The 13,155-nt window shown below is 38.5% G+C and overlaps 2 protein-coding genes across 2 annotated transcripts in view; both read left to right on the top strand.

The window, feature by feature from the left end:
• LOC116724487 (NLR family CARD domain-containing protein 3-like) overlaps positions 1 to 13,155 on the top strand; it is a 638,369-nt gene that overhangs the window by 563,676 nt on the left and 61,538 nt on the right. The window lies entirely within an intron of this gene.
• LOC116724505 (NLR family CARD domain-containing protein 3-like) overlaps positions 9,555 to 13,155 on the top strand; it is a 37,127-nt gene continuing 33,526 nt past the window's right edge. The window contains exons 1-2 of the mRNA XM_032570245.1: positions 9,555 to 9,593; positions 9,747 to 9,866. The gene's annotated coding sequence lies outside the window, so the exon portion shown is untranslated. The remainder of the gene's footprint in view (positions 9,594 to 9,746; positions 9,867 to 13,155) is intronic.

Raw genomic sequence — 13,155 nt, 5'->3', positions numbered from 1 at the left:
GGTTTGTGAGTCTGAGCTCAGAGATCAAATCTTTGATTCTTGTTGAACTCTTTGTTGAATGTGATGCAGCTTCTCATTTTTAATGTTTGTATTTCTGGATATTACAATGAGGCCACAGCAGGTTTTCAGCAGCAGGGCTGTTTAGTGTTTCATTCCTTCTTCTGTGTGTGGGAGTGTGGATGGAACAGGTATCCAGGTGTTGTGTCAGAGTTTAGATTGATTGTATTTTAATGGTGATTATTAAATCAGGTTGAGCTTCCAGAAATGTTTCCTTAGTTTCCTTTTAGGCTTCAGTGAGTTTCTTCAGGTTGTTACTGAGGGATTTCCTTTCTCCTCTCTGTTGGAGCTTTTCCTGTGTTTGGAGAAATGAGTTGTGCTGCAGCAGCACCAACTGTCCTTCCTACATCCACTGCAGTTTGCAATCCAAATGTTGGACTGTTCCTGTCTCAGTGGAGGACAATGTGTGTCTGAGAGACATGTAATGTCCATGTTTGCTGCTGAAAGAGACTGATGGTCTGACCCCCCTCCTCCTTTCAGGGTGGAGCCTGCTGGAGTCCCATTCTTGACACCAGGTCCATGGAGATGTAAGTGTGTTTTTCATCTGATTCATGACAACAAAGCAGCTCACATTCAACCATCTTCAAACTGTAACATCACTCATTCAGGAGTCATCATCAAAGTGTCAATAAATGATCAATAACTGCAGCTGGATTGTGTTTGTTCTCTCCATCAGATTCCTGTCAACTCACCATCGACACAAACACAGTGAACAGAAGACTGAAACTGTCTGAAGACAACAGGAAGGTGACATATGTGAAGGAGCTTCAGTCATATCCTGATCATCCAGACAGATTTGATAACTGGAATCAGCTGCTGTGTAGAACTGGTCTGACTGGTCGCTGTTACTGGGAGGTCGAGTGGAAAGGAGACGTTAATATATCAGTGAGTTACAGAAGAATCAGGAAAAAAGGAATCAGTACAGACTGTGTGTTTGGATATAATGATCATTCCTGGAGTCTGAACTGCTCTGATGACGTTGGTTACTCTGTCAGGCACAATAACATAGAAACTCGTCTCTCCTCCTCCTCTGTCTCTAACAGAGTAGCAGTGTATGTGGACTGTACTGGTGGCATTCTGTCCTTCTACAGAGTTTCCTCTGACTCACTGATCCTCCTCCACATCTTCATCACCACATTCACTGAACCTCTGATTCCTGGATTTGGGTTCAGTTCCAGTTATGGTTCCTCAGTGTTTCTGTGTTGAGTTGAATCTAAAGAGTCTAAAGATTTTCCTCCTGTCAGAGAAACTTTCTCACTGTTGAACAGATAGTTCAGTCTCTACAATCTATTTCTTGGTGAAAGAATTCTGATTGATTCCTTGGAAACGTTTTCTTCTTCCAGTCCTGTAAATATGGAAGCTTGAATTATTCCAGGATTATTCCAGGATTATTCCAGGATCCACATGTTTTTCTGTCTGTTTCCAGTCAAAGCTGCACACTGAATATCAAGATGTTGTTTCTCTTATTTTTTCCTTTCATTCATCAGATCTCATTGAAATGTTGATCAGTTTTTCTCAATCACTGATCATTTTTTGTTTCTATTGGCTCCTATTTTTCTCAACATGTCAGATTTGAATATTAAATCTTCCTTTTGTAAATTTGCTGCAGTTTTTCTTCATGTGTTTTAAATAAAAACATTTTTCTTCTGCATTTGGTTCATTTGCTGCTCATTCTGTTCTTTTCCTGGTCAAATTTAAATATTGAATTTAAACGATTTTTTCATCAACTCTGCCTTTCAGAAAGTCCTAATTTAAAGTAAAACGTTCCCATCCCATTAAGGTCAGAGGTCAACGCTTTGAAGCATAAAGTGTGAAAATCTTAATATTTTCTGTTTCATTCAGAACTTCTACCTGAAACTCAGAACCTGTCATTGCGCAACACCTCCCCCCCTTCTCTCTCACTCTCTACTTCCTCTTCTGAGAGGGGAGATGTGCTACCAGCTCTCTGTGTAACGTGTGAATTGAGTTTCCTAAATCTGCTAGGATTTACCCTGTCCAGAACTAAAGTAAACTCTGTTTAAGTTGGTGACGAGAAAGATTCACCTGGTTCCTGACGGCCTCCATCCAGCTGTCCCACCCATGTTCCGCCTGTGAATTGATCAGACTGAGCAGCCTGCAGTCAACTGGTTTCACAGAGCACACCTGTTAACAGTTGCTCCTTCTCTAAATTACAACTTGCACTTGTTATTGAACCAGCTTGGTTTTAGTGACTCGGCGAGTCCCAAGGATGGTGTTTTACATATAGTTTTGGGCTAACCGTAACCCATAAAACATTTTCCAGCTCTTCCTCTCCAGAATCAAACATCAGAGCTATTTTACAACCATCAAAGAACCTTAAGGTGACTCATTAATTGAATGTCCACAACATCTTTTTGATTTTCTTTATGCTAAATATTTTATTAGTAAGGCAGTTTTGCAAGGGTCAGTACAGCTTAATTCAGTAGCAGAAATAATCAAATAAGTAAAATCAATCATCTAGTCTGTCTTTCCCTCATGCTGACACTGAGAACTAAAAAGGGAACCTTTGAGAGAGACGAACGGAGTTTGGCCAGACCTGGGCCTCCATCATCAGGCCCAGGTCTGGGCCTGATGATGGAGAAGGTGTTGCAGCAGGAGGTGGAGGTTGATCGACGAAGGCAGGGATCTCTGTAGGTCTGATGGGCTTTCTTTGTCTCTGCATCGATCGTGAGGTCACACAGGACTTGGGTGCTGGCAGGAAGAGTACTAACTTAGAGCAGCAGGTCTCGGTCTTTCTGGTCTGTTGATATGTAGACAAGCTGAACTCATGGAAGGAAGGTACCAGTTCTTCTTCTTTGCCTTTGTTCTTTGTCTTTGCCTTGGTCTTCATCTTTATCTTCATCTTTGTCTTTGGGGTCTGAACCCAGCTGATGAGAGAAGTGCAATTTGAAGCCACATGTTACGGGTCTGACGGGTTGGTCCCCATGCGCAGGACAGTCTTCGGCTCTGTGGCCCCGGCTGTTCTTCAGCTGCAGAGTTCTTTGTCCATCTCGATCTTGGCTCGAAGCTGCCTGGAGGATCCAACCAAAGGTTCCTCTTTTGCACCCACCTTTTATAGGGTTTATCCACCTTTTTGGTGCGTTAGCATTGGCTAGCACTGTTGCTGTGCTTGTTTAATTGGATGTCTGCTTAGACAGATGATCTCATACCCATCACTGTCTTAGAGACATTATGTCCTAATGTCTGTGCTAATGTCTCAGGGTTGCTGAATGGTCCTCCTATGTCCATTGCCTGCACAACCTTTTCTTTGAAAGTTTAAGTTGTTCAATCTGTTTCCAAATAAAGCATTGATCATCTCTGCTCTCCTGTTGGTTCCCTTTTCCCCCTAACCTTTCGCCTTTCACCTACCATCTACCTCCAATACAACATCAGTGATCTTTAATTGCAGTTACACGTTTTACACCATTTCAAGTTCAATGTCAGAATCACATCAATACCCTTTTTCAGTTTCTTTGATTTAGCATTCATTTATATTATAACCATAACTTATTAATCACTCTTATTATAATCTTAATGTGAGTTATTACAGATGTTCTTCTGAACAGAAACCAAGAATAATCCATGATTCTAATTATTTGATACCAAAGTTACAGTTACTTGTTTTACTTGTAAGCATTCCCACAAGTATAAGTGTAAGTATTATTATAAGCCAACCAATATTAATATAAGTATTTTACTTTGAATCTTATTCAATTACTCAAAATGTTTAGACTTCATTCTTTAAAACTTTCATGCTTTGAAATAAGGAATAGTCTCAACTATTTTTATAAATCTTCCTCTTTTTCCAGGAAACCTGCTCTTCCTGTCTCATAACTCTCTCTGTCTGACTATGATTTCTTATGACTAGGTAGAAAAAAGACGCACAATTAAAGCAAAGGTTGCAGGAGACAAAAACAACACACACAAATAGATTGATTTTATTGAAGTTTGAGCCTACGATTGGGCCTAGATATCACTTGTGTGATTAATTTTAAAGGAAATTTTATTTATTGTTACGTTTAAGCTAAAATCACCAGGATGGGGAATTGGGATGATCTCGGGTTTTCTTGGAGAAAAAATCCCAGGAACTGGAAGATCAGAGCAGAATGAAAACTGGAGATCAGTGTTGGACAGAAAAGGTCTGATCGCTGCATCTCTGCTATATTTTACATTTAAATTTGATAACAAAAAGTAAACCTGTTTTTAGTGAATAAATCAACACGGATATGACCCGCCACAGCGCCAACGTGGGCCACACCTGATTCAACCCAAACCGGAAAATAAAGGATTTAACTGGAAAAAGCAAAACCCAGTAAAATCAGCAGCTGGTTGTGATTAAAATGCAGTTTGTTGCAGAGGTTCAAACTTCCTGATGGTGACCTCTCCTCCGTCCCTCACCTTGTCTGGCCGGTTTTAATCCTCACTGCAGTGTTAGACTGGAGCTCATCTCTCAGATTAACCAGATTAACACTGAGCTGCAACAGGAACCAAACGTCTCTCCTCCAACTTATTTCACTGATTAATAACAAGGTTGGATAAAAACATTGAGTTGAGCTTCTCATTCCTTAAAGAGTCATGAAGAAAGACTCACCCTGGAACTGCAGAAAAGAAGTTAGAAAGTTTAAAAATAGCTGGAAAAAACTTTGTAAATATATTCTAACAAGTGATTTAATCTGTTTTTTTGTATCTTTTAATGTATAAAACTGTATAAAAAAGGTGTAAATGGTTAAAAATCTTCAGAATGAGCCAATTTTTAACCTGATTAATCATCACAATAATTCTTTGTTGGACCATCGCTACGCGGTACTGAGGAGGAAACTTTAAAAAAGTTTTAATGTAACTTTCTCTATGTCCTAACATGAGATAATCTGAGAGAACAAATGGAGTTCCTCTGCCTCCTCCCTGTGTTCTGCTGAATTACTCTACTGGGTCAGAAACAAGGGCTGCACAGTGGCGCAGTTGGTAGCACTGTTGCCTTGCAGCAAGAAGGTCCTGGGTTCGATTCCCGGCCGGGGTCTTTCTGCATGGAGTTTGCATGTTCTCCCTGTGCATGCGTGGGTTCTCTCCGGGTACTCCGGCTTCCTCCCACAGTCCAAAAACATGACTGTTAGGTTAATTGGTCTATCTAAATTCTCCCTAGGTGTGTGTGTGTGTGTGAATGGTTGTTTGTCCTGTATGTCTTTGTGTTGCCCTGCGACAGACTGGCGACCTGTCCAGGGCGTACCCCGCCTCCCGCCTGGAACGTAGCTGGAGATGGGCACCAGCAACCCTCCCGACCCCATTAGGGTCAAGGGTGAACAGACAATGGATGGATGGATGGATGGTCAGAAACAAGCCATCAGAACCAGAACAATTAGCCATGAGCCTGCAAGTATTGGACATGTTTTTGTCTAAATGAGGTGATTTTATGGCTCCATTTTGCCAGATCACATAGTAGCATTTCTACCTAAAGCCAAACATTAACAGCCAATCCATGTGATCGGTATCTGTGATCGGCAGTGATCGGACCTCATGGTGATCAGAACCGGCAGGAAAAACCCTGATGGGAGCGTCTCTACCCAGGAGTAATATGATGGTTTAGAAGTTCATTGAAATCTTTTCCGTTTTGAAAGAAGCTCACATTTGGGGAACTTGTGAATGATTACATTATTTATCATACTTGGTTCTGCTTAAAATAATTCAATTCAACTGAATTATTCTATTGTCATTATTGTTCTTACATTTGGGAGATTGAAATTTTCTGTTTTTTTTAAAGTTTTTTAAATAAAACTTTAAAAAGTTCAGAAAATAAAATCAATATACTGAACATTCTGATTTTATGAGAATCTGTTTGAAATGTTTGTTACAAAGTTTATTACTGCATTAATTTTTATGTGAATTAAATTGGTGTTTAATTTGTGTTTTTAATAATGAACTGTTACTGGATGTAATACTATTTTTATTTTTTAAAGTATTTTGACCCGTTTACTGGCCGACATTTATTCTATAAATCATTTGGTGACCAATTAAAAAAGTAAATGTATTGAACTAAAAATGGAATATCTAATTTCTGGAGCAGAAATATTAATCACTAATACAGTTTCCTCAAGTGACTGGAGTTTATTTATTTTTAACACAGTTTGATGAAATGGTGAAGAAAAATATAAGACAATTATAAATGGAACTGGTTCATTTTTGGGGAAAAACTGTCATAATTGTCAGAAAAATACAAAGAAAATTAAAAACAGTTTTTAAACACCTTAAATACAATTAATCTTATAAAGTAATGTTTAATAAATTATGGAAAAAACTTTATTTGAAGATAAATCACGGTCGCACCACATGACATTTTTTAAGACCACAGCCAAATCATATTGATAAAAAACCTCTCAAAATGTCTTGTTTTAATTTTTAATTATAATTTCTGTGTGCACAACATTTCAAATGTTCTAATAATTGCAATGGATAAATATATTTTTAAATGTTTAATTTCCCCTGATGGAAATCCTGATACGTCAACGACCCTGAAACAGACGTTCCTCCAAAATCTCAGTGATTTCCTTTTCTTTCAGTCTTGCATCCACATCAGCAGAAAGAGGTTTTGAAAGCACTGAAATACCATCAGTAGCAATAATTTCAGCATTTAAAAGCTCAAATCTGACTTCATCTAGTTGAGTATCAAGTCCTTGAATGGGAGGTTTTAGACTCCTGGGTAGTTTGAGCAGTGAATGTAACAAACAGCCATTGATAGAAAAAGCCGCTGTTCCTGTAAATGAAGTCAACATGACAGTTTGATTTGATATGTCAGCCTCCTCTCCATCAGTAGAAGAGGCTACTGATGGATCTGATGATCCAGAGCAGTGCTTGCTTCAGAGTCAATACATTTAATCAGGTGGGATTTTCCACTTCCTGCTCCACCGTTGACATAGAAGTAAAATGGATGAGGGTTCAAAGCACAGAAACACTGAATACACCAGTCTCTTACTGCATAGAACACACAGGCCTGGTTCTGGTTCTGGTTCAGGTTCTGATCAATTGTGCGTAACACAGCTGGATCAATTGAAGGCTGTTCCCTGATGACTCTGACTTCTGTTCCAGCATCAGACTGATGACTGTAGTCGGGGGCAATATCCTGTTCTTTGTCCTCATCAGAATATCTCTCAGATTCTCATCACACTGTAATCTTACAGCTTCAGATTCAGGAGCAAGAATCCACCATTCATCAATCACATTGTCTCTGTTTTCTTCTCCTTCTTCCACTGCACTCTGAATCTCCTCACAAAAGTTTCTCATATTTGTCTGTCTGTCTTAATGCTTTTCACAGACTCAATGTCCTCAGAACAAGGAAGTTGTATGCAGCCAGAATAGTAGAAGAACTGATAGGTTTGGGACCATCATAATGTTGAAATAATAATAGTGCTGACTGAATACCAAAATGAATTAGCGGCATTTTAATGCTGGCTGAAAAAAAGAGCCAAACAGGCAGACAAGAAGGTGAAATCAGTGACAAACAGGTTCTCCACAGCAGAGAGATGGATTACGGTGCTCTTCCTCTTCCTCCTCTTCCTCCTCCTCCTCGCTGCGCCCCATCCTCATCCTCCACCACCTCAACTGAGTTCTGATGGGTCGGTTCAGATGGTCTCTGAAGATCAGACACCAGAACAGAGGCGGATCAGAACCAAACCCAGCAGCTCTGCTGAAGCTCAGGAGAACTCTGAGTCCAGATGTGGACCCTGGTCTCCTCCAGAACCTCATCTGTTCTGCTGTGGAGGAACTGTGTGGCTTCAGTTCTGCAGCAGGACCTTCTCAGCTGCAGCAGAAGAAGAAAGGACTTCCTGTGTTCAGGTTGGATAGAAACCTGGATATTTTTCTAGCTTGTGGCTCTGCTTCCAGCGTAGATGTTCTCCAGGGTTCTGATCTGGATTTAGTGGACTGTAGAGCTCATCAGGTTTCCTCTCATCCACTTTGAGATCTTCAGCCTCCTTTAGATTCAACCTGAAGCTTCTTCTGACGGAGCTGCAGCTAATATTTAGCATGATGTTTATTATTCTAGCCTCAGTGTTCTGTTCTTCATGTGACTCCACTGAATCCAACTCTGATGTCGTCCACTTCAGAAGTGATGAAGATCCATTTTTCTTTCTCTTCCTGCTCATTTCTTTCCAAAGCTCCCATTTTTTTCAGGAGGATCTTCAATGTTCTCCAGCTCTCTTTAGATGATGAAGGAACTCAGACTGACTCCACCCGGCTGGTGCTCCAGGTGAGCAGAAACAAACAAACCCTAAATTTATTCATGTCCTCATATATGAAACCTTAGAACTGGTTCTGGTTCTGATCACTTTATACCATCTCTGACATTCAGCTCTGAAGAAATGAAGAGACCACTGCACTCAGCCTCATTGTATTGTATTTAAAAAGCACTTTATATGTTTTTAATAACCAGACAATATGCAGGTAAGAGTTTCACCACCAGAGGGAGACAAACCACCACTAATGAAGAGTTCAGTTGGTTTCAAGTTAAAAAAGGTTCTGGTTCAGTTGGTGTCGAACAGAACCTGAATCAACAGAATAACAGTTGATCCAGATTTATGAGAAGTGTTCCTGTCTTCAGACATCAACAGAATCACTTTCCTCTGACTTCCAGTCAGTCTGACCAGTCAGACCAGTCTGGGCTCATTTCTCCTCATAACACTTTCAGTTGAAACTAACCTGCGTTTTTGTGGCACCAGTTTGGATCTGCCGCGGTTCTGTTGGGTCTTAGTTTGTTGTTCAGATATTCTTCATCAACTCTTTGGATTATTTGAACAAACTGTAAGTTTGCTTTGTTTCCTACTTGAACTTTGTCATCAGGATATTCCTGCTTGTTTCTGCTCTCTGATGTTTGGAGAAAATGTTCAATTCTGATTTCAGCTAAAAAACTAAAATCTGCTGTTTGAAGTTCTCTGCTGAACAGCTGGTTTTCTTTATTTTCTGCTCTGAACAAACTGCTTCTTGTTTTTATTTCCTGGAATCAAACTCTGGTTTCCACCATTAAAGTCAGAATGTCCTGTTGCTTCCTTTAAAAATAAAATTATGTGATTTTTAAAATATGTTTAATTTAGTCATATTATTAAATAGTTATTATTTGATAGAGCAGATAATCCACTTGTAGAGTTTAATAATTAAACTAAAATACTTTCTGTTCAGGTTAACTCTGTGTTTGAATGTAAATGATGCTCCATGTCTCCATCTAGTGGACTGATAGTAGAAGTGCAGCAGCTGATGGCAGCTTCCTCTGCCTCTCTGCTGTCTGACTGCATTCACCTGACACTTATATGAAGCAGAGAAGAAGAGCCAATCAGAGGAGGAGCAGCTGATCTTTTTCCAGCTCTAATGATGTAAAGGATGATCAGAGTTGATGTGCAGATGAATGATGTGTGTTTCCTCTGCAGGTGAAGGTAGAAAGTGTGTGTGAGCTGATGTGAATTCAGCAGTATGGATCAGTGTGAGGACAGAGAGGAGGGAGTCCCTCCCTCTAAAACCACTCTGTGTGGGGAAGATGAGAGCCAGAGCAAAGGTCAGAGGTGAGGTCACCATCTCTAACTGTCCACAGCCCTTTTCACACAGCGTTCACTATATCAGGCCAGAACAGACGTGGTGATGAAGCTGCTGCTGCTCCTCTTTGCTGCTTCATCCAGACTGAACAGATTAAGTTTTAATCATCATGTTTCTGACAGGATCCATCAGAGACTCAAACCAGAATCAGAACCAGAACCCAGCTGTGTGTCCTTTAAGAGCGACAGGTCAAAGGGTCCTCCTATTGACTTTAAATCTCCTGGATCTCCACCATCAGAGAGGTGAGCTGTTTCTAACTGCTGTAACTGTTCAGTTTATATCTGTTATTATGACCATCCAATATTAATTTAACACACAAACACAATAGGCAGAAGTGAGTTTAATTTCTAGATTGATATTTGGATTGTTCTCTAAATCTAAATTTAATTTATTTCCCAGACAGAGTAATGCTGAAAGAAAAAGGCTTTTATGAATTTATTTTATGATTCCAGTTTCATCTCTGTGGTTCAAACATCATCCAACATAGTGAATTATTAACAATTTCCACAGTTAAGATAAATAAATATCTCATGTGGACATCTTTCAGAACCAGTTGATCTCTAACTGACACCATACATAAGCAACTGGGTCATTCTCTGAATTCAGTGCATTTGGTGTCTCACAGGTTTATCTCAAAGATTTTCATGTAATGCAACTAACATTTTTTGAGAAAAATCAAGTATTGGAAATATCCATGTGTCTTGGCAATATAACATACATATATATTTTAATAATTATGTTTCAAAAGATTTGATGGGTTGTTGAAGCGTAGAGGTCAGCCAAATGAGCATTTCCCCACTGACCAATGTTAATTTTTCACTGAATATAAAACAAAAGAAACTAACCAGTAACTGCAACTTATTTGTACCATTTTAAACATTTTTGGTATACTTTAATCTAAATAAAAGAAATATGAGAAAAATACATTAATTATTTATAAAATATCACTTTTTAATCATGTCCCTCCAGTTTTGTTTAACCCTGTAACAGCAGACCAATCCCTCCTTTTGATAAATAATGGTTCAGTCCAATTTCCTCAGCACCCTGGAAGTGACATCACTTAAGTCCTTTCCACTCACACTGTAAAGAGATTTATGTGTTAATATAGTTTCTTACCTATATTTGATTATTTTTTATCCAAACATCGTCATTGTCAAAACTCAACCTTTCATCACCGTTACACATGTGAATTCTATTTATTGTTTGGTAAAAAGTAAAGAAAGTTCTTATAAACACATATCAATTCTTGTTTTCATCATATCATATGTTGCTCCATAACCTAGTTAATGTGGACTTATGGCAACGTTTAGTGAAAATCTTCAACCCCGTTACAGTCTGGTCAACTGTTACAATGGGTTCAACCGTTACTTGATACATTGTTATGATTGTTTTTATAATAACAGCAAATATTAGACTAATATTTGTTGGACTGTATGCAAAGTTTAAAGAATGATTCAAAAACATAGAATAACGTGATTTAATGTTTATTTAAAAGTTTATTTTTATGATTTTTGAAAGCCCTTTTACATCAAGTTGCCATATTCTACTTATGGCGAATTGAATTATTAACGATTATGATTCAGAATCAAATAAAATATATTGACAGTTAGTTATTTTAATCAAGGGACAGGCCATCTAATAGGAACTGGAATAATTAGTTTAATTATGTCATAGAGTTACAGTCATAGGGGAATGAAATTGTCCCGTTACGGGGTTGAACTTAAAGCAACAAAGAAATTCATAATACTGTTTGGGATTTTATTAATAAGGTGGGGAGACATATACTCTTGGAGTTTCAATTATTCCTTCAATAGATGTAGTGTTCAAAAACACAATTTTTTGTCGTATATTTATAGACTAGGGTTGAAACGATTCCTCGAACGATTCAAATACTTCAATTATTAAAATTCCTCAAGGAAAATTTACCTGCCTTGAAGCTTCATTAATTTATGTTTTATTATTTATCTCACCGTGTTCCAGACGGAACATTATTTGTAAGTGTAGCTCTGACCTCCGTCTCTGAGTTGTTGACGAATGCAAATATTAGCGGCATAACATTCAGTTTTCAAGTTCGGCCCATGGGGATTTTATTGATTTATGATAATACCCGGGTTTTCATCATTTTGGGGGGACCAATAAGCATCCTTAAAATGACTGGCGCAATGCCTGGAGTATGGCAGCCTTTCTCCTCTGGGAGCTGCTGGTTGAGAGCGAACGATGGGAAGAGTGCTGCAGCAGTATTTATACAGGTGAGCAGATAGACTGAACATGGCGGGCAGCTGAGTAGTTGATGGTTACACTATAAGTGCAGCTTTATGGATTGACCGCACAATAAATTTCATATAATCCCGGTCTCAACAAACGGGTGGTGGAAAGCATTGTGGCGGTACATGGTTGGTAGATGAGTTTCTTAGTGTGACGAGCAAATGTGCCGTAAATATCCCGTATTGCTCCCCCCTTACTTTCGTCCCCTGGTCTACCGGCCCCCAGACTTTCGTTCGCCTGCCCCCGTTCCACCCCAAGCTCCCCACTCCAGGCGACATTTCCCGTATTCTCAAACCTAAAGCTTAACCTGTATGGGGCAAGGTGAGAGTTCATCTATTAAACTGACTGAAGATGAATACATAAACAAAAAGCTGGAGCATATACATTTTTTCAAAGTGTATTTGTGATCCTGCCTCTTTATTATTAAATTGAATAGATTTCAGATCTTTGTATAACTTTTTTTCAAGTTAACTTAGAAAGTGAGCTATTATTGTTACAGGTTAGTTTTCTAAACTCCATAAATGTAACTGTTAGAGATGCTCAAAAATGAAAAACTGGACTAATATGATATCCGATAGTAATACCGGTGTATGCCAAATTTATCACTTTTATTTTATAATTTTTTTATCCGATTACTTGATTAATCATAAGAATAATCAGTAGATTACTCGATTACTAAAATATCCATTTACAACAGTCCTACCTGAGACCCCAAAATGTACCGAATTCAGAGAATCACATAATTATTGCTGATGAATAACAGGGTTAAAAATTATCCATAATGAACTCACTTTTCAATCAAGACACATAAACTATCATGTTGACATGACCTTTGAGCCACAAACATTTAACTGCATTTTCTTCTGTTTTGCACTGACTTAATTTTTCCAAATGAAACAGACTCATTTATTTGATTATATATTAATATTAACACAGAAACACAAAGGAAGAAATAAATTTAATTTGTACGTTTATATTTGAATTAGTCTCTAAATCCGATTAAACACAGATAATACTGAAAGAAAAAGTTTCTATGAATTAAATTTATGATTGTAGTTGCATCTCTGAGATTTAAACATTATCCAACATGGTGTATTATCTTCCATTTCTGCAGTAAAACTAAATATTGTCTCGTGGATATCTTTCAGAACCAGATGGTCTCTAGCTGACCATCTGGTTCTGAATGAAGCTCCATCAGATCCTCCTTGGATGGTCAGAGTGGAAATGATTCCTGGTTCTTCTCCATGTCAAAACTCAACATTGAGA

This window comes from Xiphophorus hellerii, chromosome 8, assembly GCF_003331165.1.
Source record: "Xiphophorus hellerii strain 12219 chromosome 8, Xiphophorus_hellerii-4.1, whole genome shotgun sequence".
NCBI lineage: Eukaryota > Metazoa > Chordata > Actinopteri > Cyprinodontiformes > Poeciliidae > Xiphophorus > Xiphophorus hellerii.
Note: the sequence above shows the minus strand (reverse complement) of the source record. Positions and strands in the feature narration are given on the sequence as shown.